General features: G+C 46.8%; 1 long non-coding RNA gene across 2 annotated transcripts in view; it reads left to right on the top strand.

Annotated features, from left to right (window-relative positions):
• Positions 1–3,025: 3,025 nt before the first annotated feature.
• The window catches only part of LOC125637526 (uncharacterized), a 32,761-nt gene continuing 18,345 nt past the window's right edge, over positions 3,026–17,441 (top strand). For both annotated transcript variants that reach the window (XR_012669106.1, XR_012669105.1), the window contains exon 1: positions 3,026–3,244. This is a non-coding gene — a long non-coding RNA (uncharacterized LOC125637526). The remainder of the gene's footprint in view (positions 3,245–17,441) is intronic.

Genomic DNA, 17,441 nt, shown 5'->3' with positions numbered 1-17,441 from the left:
ATAACAGCAAAAGCACTTTTTTGGTCAGCATAAGGTGCCTCTACATTAAAAGGATTTGCTGGTGTAGCTGAACAGGCAAACCTTTTCTAATGGAGAAGAGGCCAAAATCAGTGGGAGCAGATAGGGTTTGGTACTCCAAAAATCAGTCACTTGGTGATTCAGTGTTTCAGAGAAATGCTTTGCAATGCTGTATCTTTTTTTTTTTTTTTAGAACTGAAAAGTAAGATTATTTTTTTGGCCCTGAACTTTGTAAATAAAATCCCGATTGCAGAATTAATGGAGAAGGCAATGGGCTGCCTCAGCCGGCAAATAGTTTCATCAAATGGTTTTGGATCAACCTATTGAAAATTATTGTTTTTACATTCTTTGTGCCCCCAAAATATATCGCAGCAAATTAGGTTACATCATCGTTTGAACTCTTCACATAAAATGCTAACATAACTAATCGTGGGAGAGACTATTACGCTACGTCAGGCTCTCCATAGCCAAAGGCAAGTCAGATCGCTGGCAGATCTGGGTAACATTTGCTTGAAACATGTTTAAGCCTGGTCACCACTGACCTTGCTAACCAAATACACAAAGCTAAAAATAAATGTGAGATGATGTAGACAAATGGGAGCTTTTTGGAAAAGCAAGAGAGTGCTTCTGCTGGGTTCTGTTTGTCATAGGGAGATAAGATCTAGCATCAGACTGTTTGAGTGGGGAAATTTTCTGGACTCACTCTTCCAGACAGTAAGTACCCCATCCACGTCCTCTCAAAATCCCTAGTGTTCTCTCAGTTCACATTTCCCAAATGCTCAAGGCCATTATGGGTTTTACAGCTACATAAGAAGAACGGACCAAATCTGCCATCTGATCTTTGTGCTAATGTAGTACACGCATTGCCTTAATCAGTTTAAACAGGGATTTGAAAACTCTTTGTGATCTCTACAGCCAATGGCTGGGGATAGAAAACTTCCTTTTCAATTAGATCTAAAGCCATGGCCAATGCTGTGGGCTTGTCTGTTGTGCTGTATGGGTTCACTTGAAAATCAATACTACAGTGCTAAGTGCTTGAGTTCAGCGCAGTAATAAAGGACCCAAACAAAATAAATTAGTCACAGAGAGGAAATTAATATTCATGACTGCTTTCAAAAGCAAAACGGTCATGCTACAGAAATGATACGCAGCTTTGACATGTGTTTTACGTTCAGCATTGTGATTTTTTTTTTTTTTTAAATCAAACTCCCGGTGAATAAGGAGTGGTTAGATGTACTACACTAAGGAAGTTAGAGATATTGCTGGATGATCTACCAGAGATTTGGATAACCTTGTTTTATAATGCTACACAGAGCTGAAACAGGATAGTGGAGGTCTTGGACCCAAGTCTAGGCCAACTTGGAAGAAATCATAGAGCTGGAATGCCTGACTTCCTGGGGTTGATCTGTGTCCTAACAACAATGAGAATCTGATCCATATCTTTTCATATACTGAAATAATGGAAGGCCTGCGACATTCCAGGAGAATTTGTAACCTTGGCAAAATATCCCATCTTGATTAGGCCTTGCCTTTCAGTTGCCAAGCTGTCAGATGCAAGTAAAGATCCTGTGACAGGAGACCCTGTGTGCTGGGAAGGTAGATCGGAGCTCCACTTGGGCCCGAGAGGCAGTGCCGCCTTGGCCAGTTTGGGGTGGCTCGTATTAACGTTTCCTTCTCCTTTTTTATTTTAATTATTCTTCCTAGACATTCTGAGTAGGTTAGACCCTTCCTGTGCCACTTTGCCTGCTCCCTGTGGCCCCTGGCATGAATTTCCTTGTGAAGAAGAGCCTTGTTTTTGTATTTTGACTGAGTCCACCCTAGTTTCCTGGCTATCAGCTGGAAAACGTCCTAATTCAGGGATCACTTGGAGTTCTTTCTTTACAGCTTAGCCAATGTGCTCTTGTGTTTAGTGCCCCTTTTGTGTGAGACTAAATGACTTTCTGCATTTGCTTCTATGTTTGGCCTTGAACTTCTTGCACCCCCTTGTCAGTTTACAGATGTAGCTATCAAATTATTTCAGTGCCTCATCACATGCTCTTTCCTTGGGTGACATTGGAATTCTTCAAATGGCCAGTGATCGGTTCTGGGATGTGCGTGTTTGGAGAACCTGATGCCTGCTTGGAGGGGCTGCAATTAAGCCTCAGAGCCTGCGGACAAGTCTGACTTGTCTCTGGGATTTCTTTGGGCTGTACTGCTCCAGGCTGGCCCAGAATGAGGGGGAGTTCAGGATCCAGAAACACGACATCACCCTTAGCATGCCTGTAGGGCCAAAACTCTAGAGTTTGTGCAAATGATATAATGCACTCATGTGCATATTTAGAATAGACTCATAGAATTTTAGGTTTGGAAGAGACCTCAGGAGGTCATCTAGTCCAACCCCCTGCAAATAAGTCAAGGCATTTATCCTCTCTCTGTCTGTGCCCCAGAGATTTCTCCTATTCTTCCCCTCTTTCTCTCTGGTTTCTCTCCTGGAGTTGCCCCATACCCCATCCCTCTAACTGGCTCACCCTTCCTTGAGTTTTCCCTGACCACAGATACCCTACAGCATGGCCCCCAGCCCCCTGTGGCCATAGAGATATGGCTAGAGTGACTTCCTACATAGCGCCACTCTATCCATCACAGTGTCCAGTGCTCTAATGGCATCTGTCTGTAGGAAAATTGGGAGCTAAACTCCATAGTTCGAGGGGACTCCTTGATGTCTCTATGGTTGGGAGTCCCAGGGCAGCCCCCCTCCCCCCTGGACAGAGATGCAGTCTGAGTGCCCCCATAGCTCAGCTGGGCTGTCATGCTTGTCTAATGGAGCTGCAGTTTGGAAGCCCAGGAGAGGTTGTGAACGGCCCTTTGCAATTTGGCTTCTCCCAGTTGACTGGTTTCCCCCTCCCTGCATTGATTTACCCGACCTGCCTTGGTGCTCAGCCTGTGCTAGGGGACAAGCCTCAATGCTGGCATTTCAGGGGCTGGTAGCCCTTCATACCCTGACTCTCCCGAGCCATAGCTCTGTGAGGCAGGCTCCTGCAAGGGCCTTGCTCTGCAGCGCCTACGTCCGAGGCATGCAGCTTGCTCTGCTTTGTAGCAAGCCAGCTTTGTTTTCCCTTCCCTAAGCTGTGACCCGGAGCAGGGTTTTTTTTTTTGCTTGTCTCCCAGCCTGGGAGTCTGTAGCTGTGGAAATGAACAGAGGAACAGGCACATTGTGGCAGAGCTCCAGAGAGCTGTGGTGGAAATGAAGGTAGGGGTGTGTGTGTGTGTCTTTTTCTTTCCATGCTGAAATGGAATCTTAATCATTTTACCATCTGCTCCTTTCTGATCCATTTCATCTCAGCTTTACGGTCCACCCCCAGTGGCAATGTTGCTCTGGGCAGCATTCATAAAATATCGCCATTATATTCCTAACCCCGCTGCCTGTAAAAATACTGGCGGGGCTGCGTGGGCCTGTGCGCACCGCAGCTGCAGCACCAGGGAGGAAGAGGCCGTACACTTCAATGCTGCAGGAAACAAACGTGTTCTCTCCAGGGGAGAATGTTTGCATTAGAAATGGGCTGCGGAGGCTGCATTTTGGTTTAGCAAAATCTTGCAGTGGGGGTGGGGTCAAGGTCTGGTTTTTACGAAACCAAAGCTAGGGGTGGCTGGGATCCAGCTTCCATTTTTCTCCCCGTTTCTGAGGGTGGCAAGTCAGAGCAGAGCGTCCTCTCTTCAGCTTAAATGACCGAGACGGTGAATAAGTCAGAGAAAACAGTGTAGCCATTTAGAGGGAGGAGGGCCCAGTGGTTAGGGGCATGTGGGTTCAAGTGTGTGCTCTGCAGCAGACTTCTTGGGCAGGGTCATTTAGCCTTTTGGCGCCTCGGTTTCCCCCATGTAAAATGGGGATAATAGCATTTCCCTGCCTCGCCAGGGATGGTATGAGGAAAAACACATTAAAAATTGCAAGTTGCTTGGATACTGCTGTCATGGGGGGCATGTCAATACCGAAGATAGCTAGACTATGCCCACATTTGCTTACCCTTATAGCCAATAACTTTGTCTATTGTAGTGGCTCTCTACGTTTAACCTAACAGTACATAAAATCGCTTTACCCCTGCACAAAGGCCATCCAGGGCCAAAGAGAGGCTGTTCACATGTTTAGTGTGGCATGATTAGGCCAGGCTTTGTGAGGGGAGCGTGCCTTTGTGTAACTAACGCTGATGTGTTGTCCTCAAATCTAGTTCCCTTCAAGTAAGCCAACACTAAATACACTTGAAATTGCATCGTGTCATACGGCACATAGATCACTAGGGTGTTGTGAGGATAAATTCATTCAAAGATGGTGAGACATAGATACTAGGGTGATGGGGGGCATATGATACCAGAGATACAAGAGATTAAATAAGCATAATGAATCCTTAGCAGTGACGTTCCGGCCTGGCATTGGAGTATAGCCTGTTGCTGCTTCCTGTTGAAGGTTATCGTTCCATGAAAGCAATAGGGAAGAATGCATCCAGTATTATTGGTTAGCTCCGACCTCCTACATAGGATGTGCTGAGCTGCTTTAAAATGCCCAAGATAACTAGAGTGATGACTGCGTTGTCAATGCTCACAGTTAGGCAGACTTGGGCCGGATTCTGGCCCGTGCTAAGGTCACGCTGTGTCACTGGCATGGCACACTGATTTTAAAGCTGCCTTCAATGATCAGCAAAGGATGCCACTGGCAAGAGGCCATCCTTGGCTTGGAGTAAAGGTAAGAATAGCTAATTCTACGCAGGCCACTCCTGGTCCTCCCTGTTATAGGGCTGGGAGGGCACATGTCAGGAGTGGAGGGGGCAGCATCAGAGAGCACAGCCTGGCTTACTGGCATAATTGCCTGGCCCTACAGGTCAGAGGAAGATACAGCAACACTTAGGTTATTCTAAGTTTGGCTGGGGGCTGGTCTGCCCCCTATGCAGCCCCAGGATTGAGGAAGGTAGAAAGAGGGTTTGGAGCCACCTTTTCCTCGCCTTCTTCAAACATGGGCAACCAAAGACGGGATTGGCAAATTGCAGATGGTCTTTTCCTGCCAGTGGGAAAAGAACGGTGGTGGAGCTTAGTCTGAGGAGAGACTCCGGTGATGAGCGCGGAGTTCGAACCTGTATCGAATACAAATTGGCTAGGATAGGAGAAGAGGGTGGAAGCAATCAAAGAGCCTTGAGTGGCAGGTGCTCAGGTGAGCTTCCATTTGTTCCTGTTCGTACACTTGATGGGCTTTTCTGGCTCCAGCCCTCACCCCCTCCCAGACCCCAACCACATGAGCCAACCCAGTGAAAATGAGTGAGGGGGGGGAGAGCGAGTGACAGAGGGAGGGGGGATAGAGTGAGCAGGGGCGGGGCCTCAGAGGAGGGGCACGGCCTTGGGGCAAGGGGTTTGGTTTTGTGTCAGTAGAAAGTTGGCAACCCTACCCACAGCCTGAGACCTGCCTGCAGTATTGCTAATTGTACTGAGCCCACTCTGCCTTTCCTCATTGCCTCACAGTGGGACAGTGGCTATCCAGGCTAATTCAGTTAGGTTCTACGTTTATTCAAGGGTCAGCAGGGACAGCAAAGGGTCTTGCACCATATTAGGGATGGAGCAGGCAACTCTGGTCAAATTTGACAAAGACTGGTGCATGGTGCTCTGCAAGAAACATAGCGAGCATGTACTCCAAGAGAGACCTGTTCTTCTGCATGCAGGCTTTGTAAGAAACATAACGATTCCTCTTAATATCCTGGTTGCAGATTGAGTGTTTTTACAGTGTACATCTGCTCCTGCAATGGATCATCCAGAGGGCCAGGAGGATGACTGATTCTCAATGAGTGGAATTTACTCTCTTTTGAATGCTGCCCCTCGGGGCTTAAATTCTCAGAGATTATTTCCCGGAGCCTCCAACATCTTCCGCATTCAGAGCTCTGGGCTTCAGCTGCAGGGCTGGGGGTCTCAGGGCTTTAGCCCTGCAGGGTGGGGGTGGGAGAGATGAGCTGGGGGGGTAAGCCCCCGGGGATTAGGGTTTCTGTGGGGGTGGGCTGCCAGGGCTCGGGGCTTCTGCCCCGAGGCGGTGGGGGGAAAGGAGTGCGCCACCGGGGCTCAGGGCTTCTGCTTTGAAAATATTTACCAGAGCTCCACTCCGGACAGCTCTGGCTTAATTTAAGCCCTGCTGCCATTCAAAATGAATCCGTGTCCTGAACGGATGGTGTATCTGCTAATGCCCTCTTATAACACAGTGCTGGATGAGACCCCCCTGATCCTTCTCCAGCCCATGCCATGTGCTAATCGCTGAATTTGGTGGGCTTAATACTCCTCTAGTTTACACCTGTGTAAGCCAGGAGCAACTCCACGGCAGCCAGTGGAATTCCACCCCTCTCAACCCAGCATGCAAATGCAGAATCAGATCAAGAGTGTTAGAGTACCAGGGCCTGATCCAGAGCCCATTCCAGTCAATGAAAAGATTCCTATTGGTTTCACTGGGCTTTGGATCAAAGTCCTCAGCACAGCTATGACACTGCTTCTGAACTCTGCAGGAGGCAGTCCCTGATCAACGCCCAGTCGTCCTACTGGATCTCTGCACGCCATGCTCCCAGCCTGCAGCTTTTAGAAACTAGGATGGCCGTGTTACTTGGCCACATCTGGCTATTGTAGTGGCAGCTGAGCAGGTTGGGCCTTTCAATCATGGCCTGTCTCTAATGCATATTATATGCAGATTCTGTCAAATATGCAAACGAGTTGCTGAGTTCTTTCCACCAGAGCTGGGCTGATGTCACTGCCGACTAACACTTCTACTCCCAGCCCATCTGTGCCTGGTGATAGCTTCATGCATCATACATGGATCATTTGCAACGTGGAAAAAAGTCAGCACTTTGTCTAGCATCTGAATCCGAGCCACGTCTCTGCTAAATCCTAACCTGCCTTCAGCTTCACTGACGTTCCATCTTTGGCCTGACAGACACAATGCCAGAAGATGTCGGGCTTCCTGTCTGCAAAGATACCACTGTGCTTTGAGAGACTGACAGGCCCAATCCTCAGCTGGTGTGACACAGTGCAGCTCCACCGATGCTCAGGGAGCTATACCTCTTGGCCTGCATATATTTGTTTGTGTAGCCTGGGCTTTTGAGACACACTGGACCTGATTCTCCTCTCACTTCCCTCAGTTTAACACCCAGGAACCCCCACTGATTTCAGTAGAGTTACTCCTGGTTTACAGTCGTAACCAAAAGAATTGGACCTATCCTTCTGGAAAAATAGCTCTGTGTCCAGGAACACACACTTTAACCACTAGCTTTTTAGACTCTCTCAGGAAGGCTTTGAAAACAAAAGCTCGAATTCCATAATAAGCAGAAAGTCCTTCTTTCTTGGTGGTGAAAGCTTCCTCCCTGTACTAGTCCCAGATGCAGTACAGACTCTGCATTCTGCCTCCTCTAAATGCATTAGGCACGGTATTAAATTTCACATCCCCTGCATGTTGATGTAATGCTCCTGACACGTCTGTTTGCACCATTATGAAATAAGGGATTTTCTTTCTCTTTATTTCCACTTTTCCCCGCGTCTCGAGGGAATTTGAAGATATGATCCGTTGGCATATAAGGATTAGGCCTTTTACACAGAGGACTTAAAAACAGCTCCATCCTGGTGCTAATAGTGCTCTTAGGACAGCATCCGGCGCTACTAATGCTTGACGTGACAGAAAACTTGTGGGTGAAATGGATCAATTCATCTTTTGTGCTGTGGTGTAGCTAACACTCCCAGTCCCGTCGCCGTCGGAAAGCCTGAGCCTTGCTAAACAGAATTCTCTTAGGTGGGTCTGGACCAGCACTTTAATAAACCAGTACAAATGTGTAACGTTTTGTGGTTCATTTCTTTTGAGTGAAAAGTGCTCCGATGGAGCGGTGAAATTTCAGCAAATGGCCTCTGATTTTCCTGAATTGCTTTGCTGCTTATATCAGCAGGTCCAATAATAATGTTATGCCGAAAGGTGCTAATGGCTGACAGCAGATGTGTCTGATCCAAAGGCCAATCACAGACCACATTTAACGCCAATGGGTGCCAAGCACTCTTTTGCAGCCTCAACAGAAGAAGCAATCAGACCCTTTTATGTAATAGAAACAGCTGCATCCCTTGGGGGGACTGCCTATGGCATTAGGTTCTATGGCGGGTCAGAACTGAGTCATGCAGACTTGCGGGTTTCCCTAGTTGCAAACACAGGGGTGAGGGGGCTGGTTGATGAAGGCAGAAAGCCAGTAGCAGGAGTTGTGAGTGTGACCCTAAGAGGAAGCACAGGGACACTGCTTCTTGGGCACAGAACAGGAGTGGCAGACCTAGAGATTTCTGAGCCAGGCTGTTGCTTGTTTTTGCTGTGCTCAGGGAAAGAGGACTTTGTGGACTTTTTGTAAACAAACAAGATGACACCAAGGATATATCTGACATACAGTAGAACCCCAGAGTTACGAACGCCTCGAATGGAGGTTGTTCATAACTCTGAAATGTTTGTAACTCTGAACAAAATGTTGTGGTGGTTCTTTCAAAAGCTTACAACTGAACATTGACTTAACACAGCTTTGAAACTTTACTATGAAGAAGAATATGTTGCTTTTAAACATCTGAATTTAAATGAAACAAGCACAGAAACAGTTTCTTTACCTTATCAAAAAAATTTTAAACTTTACCTTAATTTTTTTAGTAGTTTACGTTTAACACAGTACTGTACTGTATTTGCTTTATTCCCACCACCACCACCCCACACCCTCTGTTGCTGCCTGATTGTGTACTTTTGCTTCCAAATGCAGTTTGTGGTTGACTGGTCAGTTTGTAACTATGGTGTTTGTAACTCGGAGGTTCTGCTGTATCCATGATTTCTCATCCTGATGAAACCAAGCCTGCAAGGCTAACCCTTGGGCCAAAAGGGCCAAGAATAACATGTTGCAGTTTCACAGAGCTTTTCATATAAAAATCTCAGCTTTTACTATAATAATAAATATATAGCTCTTTTCACACACTTTTCATCAGTAAATCTCAAAGCTTTTTACAAAGTAGGTAAACATACAAATATAATTTAATTTAACTTCCTAGCTCTCCTGACAGGTAGAGAACTGACGTTCCCACATTGTAAACGAGTAAATTGAGACCTGGTGCTAGGAGTACTCACCATTTGACCAGTGGCTCCTTCATCTCAAGAGCCCCATTTTGCATAAACTTTTTGGAATGAATTTTGAATGTCTCCAAAAACTGGGTGGGAGGACAGGTGGAAGAAACACCCTAAAAATGGGGGAGGGCACTGGCACCTGAACCATGGCCCCACCCTCCCATCACCCCTTCCATCCCAAGGCCCCGCTCCTAAGCTGCCTCTCACCCCCCCCCCCAAGATCTTGCCCCCAGCTCGCTCTTCTCTCCTCTCCCCCCATCAGTCTCCCCAGTAAACAGAGGAAGGGCATAATCCCCCCCTCCACATTCCAGTACCCCTGGGGGAAGAGGAAGGTTTGGATTTTGTCTTTTCAACATGCACATTGACACTACCATTAAAAAAAATAATGAAAAGTGAAAATTTGCCAGATTAAATGTAAATATAGAAGCGGGCCAGTTCATCTGCTGCTGACAATAGGCATTGTTACATTGCTGTCGGCGCAGCTATGCTGCTGTGCACCAGCTGAGGATCTGGCCCAGAATATTTCCCCCTGTGCTTTAAAATCCTTTATCCCCTGGGCTCATCCTCCATCTCTTAAATGGCACAATAGGAGTGAGTGTTGGGAGAAATGTATGGAGCCGGAAATGGGGCTTGAAACTATAAAAGCCTAGAAACACTTTCCTGTAAGGCTGCTGGAAAATATCCTTGTTCTTCTATGCTGAAAAGCCAGAGCAAAGCATGTGTGCTTGTATCCCATATGGTTTTGTCTGAACTGAACATTGTTTCTGGGTTAATCAGAAGCCATCTATTTATTAATTACAAAACCAGATAGCAATAACTGTAATGCATAATTTTAAGAAGAAAAAGTCAAAGGGGTCTAATTATTCTACATGTCAGAACATTCATTCTCAATTACTTGTCTGTACTGACATCTAGAGGCAAAGCAGTGGCATTGTGCAACTGAATCCCAGCTGATCTGTGAATGAGGGTGTTGAACAAACCAGTCTCTGCACAAAGTTATGTCACTTTTTGACACAGCCACTTTAACTCCATCTGGTATTCCTTTTTATTACTCAACTCTAAGGCAGACATAGTAATCAAGATCGATTTCCAATGGAACCAGTGTGAGCTGTTAGTGATTCAAGTAGCACCATTATCCCCCTTCTCTCAACCAGTAATTCCCTCTTTTCTCTAGAAGTCATGTCACAGAATCATAGAATATCAGGGTTGGAAGAGACCTCAGGAGGTCATCTAGTCCAACCCCCTGCTCAAAGCAGGACCAATCCCCAATTAAATCATCCCAGCCAGGGCTTTGTCAAGCCTGACCTTAAAAACTTCTAAGGAAGGAGATTCTACCACCTCCCTAGGTAACGCATTCCAGTGTTTCACCACCCTCTTAGTGAAAAAGTTTTTCCTAATATCCAACCTAAACCTCCCCCACTGCAACTTGAGACCATTACTCCTCGTTCTGTCATCTGCTACCACTGAGAATAGTCTAGAACCATCCTCTCTGGAACCACCTCTCAGGTAGTTGAAAGCAGCTATCAAATCCCCCCTCATTCTTCTCTTCTGCAGACTAAACAATCCCAGTTCCCTCAGCCTCTCCTCATAAGTCATGTGTTCCAGACCCCTAATCATTTTTGTTGCCCTTCGCTGGACTCTCTCCAATTTATCCACATCCTTCTTGTAGTGTGGGGCCCAAAACTGGACACAGTACTCCAGATGAGGCCTCACCAATGTCGAACAGAGGGGGACAATCACGTCCCTCGATCTGCTTGCTATGCCCCTACTTATACATCCCAAAATGCCATTGGCCTTCTTGGCAACAAGGGCACACTGCTGACTCATATCCAGCTTCTTGTCCACTGTCACCCCTAGGTCCTTTTCTGCAGAACTGCTGCCTAGCCATTCAGTCCCTAGTCTGTAGCGGTGCATTGGGTTCTTCCGTCCTAAGTGCAGGACCCTGCACTTATCCTTATTGAACCTCATCAGATTTCTTTTGGCCCAATCCTCCAATTTGTCTAGGTCCCTCTGTATCCTATCCCTGCCCTCCAGCGTATCTACCACTCCTCCTAGTTTAGTATCATCCGCAAATTTGCTGAGAGTGCAATCCACACCATCCTCCAGATCATTTATGAAGATATTGAACAAAACCGGCCCCAGGACCGACCCCTGGGGCACTCCACTTGACACCGGCTGCCAACTAGACATGGAGCCATTGATCACTACCCGTTGAGCCCGACAATCTAGCCAACTTTCTACCCACCTTATCGTCCATTCATCCAGCCCATACTTCTTTAACTTGCTGACGAGAATACTGTGGGAGACGGTGTCAAAAGCTTGCTAAAGTCAAGAAACAATACATCCACTGCTTTCCCTTCATCCACAGAACCAGTAATCTCATCATAGAAGGCGATTAGATTAGTCAGACATGACCTTCCCTTGGTGAATCCATGCTGACTGTTCCTGATCACTTTCCTCTCATGTAAGTGCTTCAGGATTGATTCTTTGAGGTCCTGCTCCATGATTTTTCTTGGCACTGAGGTGAGGCTGACTAGCCTGTAGTTCCCAGAATCCTCCTTCTTCCCTTTTTTAAAGATTGGCACTACATTAGCCTTTTTCCAGTCATCTGGGACTTCCCCCGTTCGCCACGAGTTTTCAAAGATAATGGCCAATGGCTCTGCAATCACAGCCGCCAATTCCTTTAGCACTCTCGGATGCAACTCGTCCGGCCCCATGGACTTGTGCACGTCCAGCTTTTCTAAATAGTCCCTAACCACCTCTTTCTCCACAGAGGGCTGGCCATCTACTCCCCATGCTGTGATGCCCAGCGCAGCAGTCTGGGAGCTGACCTTGTTCATGAAGACAGAGGCAAAAAAAGCATTGAGTACATTAGCTTTTTCCACATCCTCTGTCACTAGGTTGCCTCCCTCATTCAGTAAGGGGCCCACACTTCCCTTGGCTTTCTTCTTGTTGCCAACATACCTGAAGAAACCCTTCTTGTTACTCTTGACATCTCTTGCTAGCAGCAGCTCCAGGTGCGATTTGGCCCTCCTGATTTCATTCCTACATGCCCGAGCAATATTTTTATACTCTTCCCTGGTCATATGTCCACACCTTCCACTTCTTGTAAGCTTCTTTTTTATGTTTAAGATCCGATAGGATTTCACCTTTAAGCCAAGCTGGTCGCCTGCCATATTTACTATTCTTTCGACTCATCGGGATGGTTTGTCCCTGTAACCTCAACAGGGATTCCTTGAAATACAGCCAGCTCTCCTGGACTCCTTTCCCCTTCATGTTAGTCCCCCAGGGGATCCTACCCATCCATTCCCTGAGGGAGTCGAAGTCTGCTTTCCTGAAGTCCAGGGTCCGTATCCTGCTGCTTACCTTTCTTCCCTGTGTCAGGATCCTGAACTCAACCAACTCATGGTCACTGCCTCCCAGATTCCCATCCACTTTTGCTTCCCCCACTAATTCTTCCCGGTTTGTGAGCAGTAGGTCAAGAAAAGCTCCCTCCCTAGTTGGCTCCTCTAACACTTGCACCAGGAAATTGTCCCCTACGCTTTCCAAAAACTTCCTGGATTGTCCATGCACCGCTGTATTGCTCTCCCAGCAGATATCAGGAAAATTAAAGTCACCCATGAGAACCAGGGTGTGCGATCTAGTAGCTTCTGCGAGTTGCTGGAAGAAAGCCTCATCCACCTCATCCCCCTGGTCCGGTGGTCTATAGCAGACTCCCACCACTACATCACTCTTGTTGTCTAGAAGAGACATTAGAATAGGGTGACCAGATGTCCCGATTTTCTAGGGACAGTCCTGATATTTGGGGCATTGTCTTATATAGGCACCTATTACCCTCTACTCCCCGTCCTGATTTTTCACACTTGCTATCTGGTCACCATACCTAAGAAGCATGTGCTATATCAAACCATACATGGGTGGAACTGGATACAGAATCCTCCACACTGGGACAAGCCTGTTGCTCCTTGAAGGCAATGACAAAATTCTTTTCAGTGTCAATGGAAACAGGCCCCAATGCCAGGGAAAATGGGTTCCATTTCTACAGAGGGGGTGAGGATTTGAAGTATTTAAATGCCTGATTTCCCCCTCCTCCTTACTGACCCAGCCCTGCCCCCTATTACCTCACAACATCTCTTTTGCTTAACAGTGATACCAGCATCGGCACCATCAGAGAAGAGAGAAATCACAAATGGGGCAATGGGAGGTGAGCCCTTCAGTGGGGGACAGAGAAAGCAGTTGGGATGGGGGAGGGGAAAGGATGAGAGAAGGAAAGAGAGACCTACTCTTGGGGGAAGGGAAGGCAAAAGGGGAAGGAGAATGAGCCCCAAAATGGGGGAAGTGGGTGAGGGGAACAGAATGGTGCACAGAGTAGGGGCTGAAATTTATCTAAAATACCTAGGGTTAATACTGATGGAAGGTTTCTATTCTGGCCCTCTCTGATATGTCATCTAGATCTCTCCAGTTTCTCCTGATCTCTTCTGGTTTCCTCATCTCGCTATTCCTTACTTTTCCTCTCTAGTGCTTGCCTATCTTTGCCTGACCCTCACTGCTCCCTTGACCCAGCCTGTTATGAGCTTATGAAAATTTGGAGGGGTCACCGGCATTCACCTCTGAAAGGCAGCTCACTGTACTGTGGATATGTCTTATCAGTAAAGACCCCAGGACAGACGTGTACTGCTGTCAATATTCACTTCAGGAAGACTGCATCTCCTCAACTGATTTTGCAGATTGCAGTTCCACATAACCTTTGTTCACCCTTTCATCACTCTGATTGATAGATAGCTCTGGTGACTGTGTGATGGTCTTTCAACTTGCAACCTGGGAGTTTCTCCCTGGGATCCTTGTGGTGACAGTTTCAGAGCATTAAGTCATTGAAACTACTTCCATCCATTCTCAGTATTCGGTGCAGAAGCACCTTTAGCTGAGGGAGAGGTGCTGGGGTGGAAACTTCCAATTGCACATTTCACATCACACAAGTAAGCATAACAATTTTCCGGACATAGCAATAGCCTTGTTTACCCTGACAGTGTACAATGTATGTTCACACATGATCAACTGTTGACACACTAGTTTCCTTGCACAGAAAAGTATGCACCCCTGGAGTGGGATTTAAAATAAAGAGCTTGCACCCTGCCAAGCCTGGTTTCCAAGCTCTCATGCTAAAACAACTAACCAGAGGTGTGGATCCAATTCCCATTGACTTTAAAGGGTGTTGGACTGAGCCCTTGATCTGTACAAGTGACCCCAACTCACCTGGTATTTTGGAGATTGATGGTGGATGCTTTCCTGCACCTCACAGGTCTGTCCTTGAGTAACTTCTCAGGCACAGAGTATGGCTGAACCTTTCCCTTTCGGCCTGTGTTCAGAAACGTCCTCTTAGCTGAATACACCTCTCTCCCCATTCTCTGCTGGGGCATTTCCTCGGGCTAGTTCTTCTGCTTCCCGGTCTTAGTGAATTCTGATTGCCTTTGTCCCCTAATAAATCTGTCTTTGTTTTATATGCATACATGATGCTTGTGGGCAGGGAAGTATGGCCTGTTAAGTATGGCCCAGGGAAGGTATTTAGTTTTTCCCAGGTTGCTAGGAGGGGGTTTGAGGTGGTGGTGGTGGTGGTTGAAGCTGAATGTAAAGATGATGCGTAGGCTCTTGCTGGTACAGAATGTGACCACCCACCTATTCCATGGTTTAGGTTGGAGCAGGCCTGTGCTCATGTCCCTTCACTGGTTCCCAGTCAGCGTCTGTTCCCAATTTAAGACACTGATCCTCACTTTCAAAGCAATTAATAGATCAAGCCCCAGCTATGCCAAAGACCAAATTTTGATATGTGAACCTCTGAGCTCTCTGGGACGATGCGGATCTCAAAGCTCAGGATGAAACTTGGGAGAGCTGGGAGCAAAGCATGCTCTGTCAAGGAGATCCAGCCATGGAACAGGCTTCTGGAGATCCAGTGAAGCCAAAATCTGACCATCTCTAGGAGTTATTGCCAAGCCTTCCTCTTTGAAAAAGCCTTTCCACTATAAGGGACACTCCCAATTCAATCAATCTCTTCTACTTCCAAAACCTTAACAAGTCCCGCCCCCCCACCCCCCCCCCCAAAAACAATCCCAAACTCCTACCCCAGCAGAATTTTGACCCCTGAAAGGGAGAACAGCCAGCGTCTCCATGAAGTCCTATTGCTATCGACTACATGGAAGGCACTCCAACACTACAGTGATAGGCTGCAGTATAAAACCCTAAGCTAGATAGCTAATATGGAGGTCTCCTAATTGGTTGAATTTCCTATTTTTAGTACAGTTTTAAAATTTAAAAAACCTAATATATTGGGGCAGGGAAGGGAAATGTGGTGTGACTTTTAAGGGGGTTTCAGCTAAAATGCTGACTTTTGTGTTTTGCCATAGCAAAGCCATGGTTTTTCCAACCTTTTGCTCTGGCAAACAACCAGCCTTTATTTTGTCTGGGACTCAAGGTTCATCTCAAGCAACATTTGTTCTCTCTGCGATTTTTGGCATCCTTTCCGTCTAATCCTTCTTATGTAAGATGTTATCTGAATCATGGGTCGTACCTCCCGTCAGTTTTCAATGGCATGTGATTTTTACTCCTTATCATTCTACTTAATTAATGTATTGGCTCTCTTTCGGGGGGGGGGGGGGTTATTTCATGCTCTGTTGCCTTGCTGCAAAACTACTTCCATGTCTTCCAACCACATTTGTGAGAGCAATTGGAAGAAAAATCAGGATTTTGCAGGAAACATGGCTCCCAAATTGTATTGAACTGGCAATTAAATGAATGCAGTAATTGCCTTGATTTTTAACTCAAATGAGCCACTCTGAAGTTTTTGGTAAAGGATTCCTACAGTACTGTCCAGAACCCTCCAGGAAAGAAAACCTTCAGGATTTCTAAATGGATTTGTTCTGGTTCACATTCCAAGTTAAAGGTGCAGTTAACCACCGGGATTAGATTCTGGCAAGAGTATATTTCAGAAGCTAGAATCGTTTATCATCTTAAAACCCTGTAATGTACCAAAGTTGCCAGGGCCAATTCCAAACTGTATTAACCTGTCCCTCCATAGGGGCTCTGTAAGTGGGTGAGGGCGGGCAGGGCTGGGGCCAAAGGGACACCTGATCTCCAGGGCGACCCCAGACTCTTCAAGGGATCCAAACATAAGTTAATACTTACACTTGCCATCATTAACCTATGAAATTTCCCTCATTGCAGAGAAATCCTCTGCTGCACAAGGTGGATACTCACAGTGGCAACCTGACTCTTGCTGCCCTGAGAGGGGATAGGCCGGGGGTTGAGAAAACAGGTGGAGACATCATCTTTTGCAGATTTCCCATGGCCCTGTGCTGAGTGCAGCCATCTAATGGAGCAGCCATGCAGAACTGCTGTTTGCGGAGTAGCTGTAGTTGTGTGGGTCCCAGGACATGAGAGAGACGAGGTGGGTGAGGTAATGTCTTTTATTGGACCAACTTCGACTGGTGGAAGAGAGAAGCTTTCGAGCTCCACAGAGCTCTTCTCCAGGTCAAGTCGTCTTCTTCTCACCCACCTTGTCTCTCTCACGTAGATGCTCTGCAAGCTCAAACTCCTGGGTTTTCTAGCCCCTCTCAGGGGGAATAACCTGCAGGTGAGACTTCCCTAAATGATCATTACAAACATATTGTCTGAGATTTAGCATCCACCTAATAGAGCCGCATGTAGGGCCAAGGTACATGATAATTATAATGATAGCCATATAGTAGCCTCCTGCTACAGATGGACGTTTGAACAGTGGGGCCCTAACCCTGAAGAAGGGGTTTCTTTTGCAAACAGGCCCCGGACAGTTTGCACCCATCTCTAAACATAGCCAGGGTGCAGGCGACTGGTTCTAGTTTTTTTCGCTGATGGCAATGACTCTGCTTGGTGTTTCTAATATCCCAGGCTCTGTTCCAGCTGTGGTTCGGTTTCATGGAGAAGCTTGTCGCAAAGTAAAACCAGAGCGAACTGTGAAATATATTTCAGCAGCCACGTGTTTCATCTGGTCGAATCAAAGCACTCATGCCAATGATTCTTTTAAGCCAAACAAAGTATTAAGAGCATGAGCCTGCAGGCTGCTGACCGTCCCCGAGGGTACATCTACACTACCCACCTGGAAATTACATCTCCAGCTGCAAAGGTACTTGCGCTAGCTTTGATCAAGTAACCGCACCTAAAATAGCAGTGTAACCACGGTAGGGTGGGCTAAGCACCTGAGTATGATCCTATCTGAGACTCTGAGTATGTACTCGGGTGGCTAGCCCACGCCACCACAGCGCTCTAGCTTAATCAAAGC

This window comes from Caretta caretta, chromosome 6 (assembly GCF_965140235.1).
Source record: "Caretta caretta isolate rCarCar2 chromosome 6, rCarCar1.hap1, whole genome shotgun sequence".
NCBI lineage: Eukaryota > Metazoa > Chordata > Testudines > Cheloniidae > Caretta > Caretta caretta.
The sequence above is the reverse complement of the archived record's forward strand: the minus strand, read 5'-3'. Positions and strand labels throughout refer to the sequence as shown.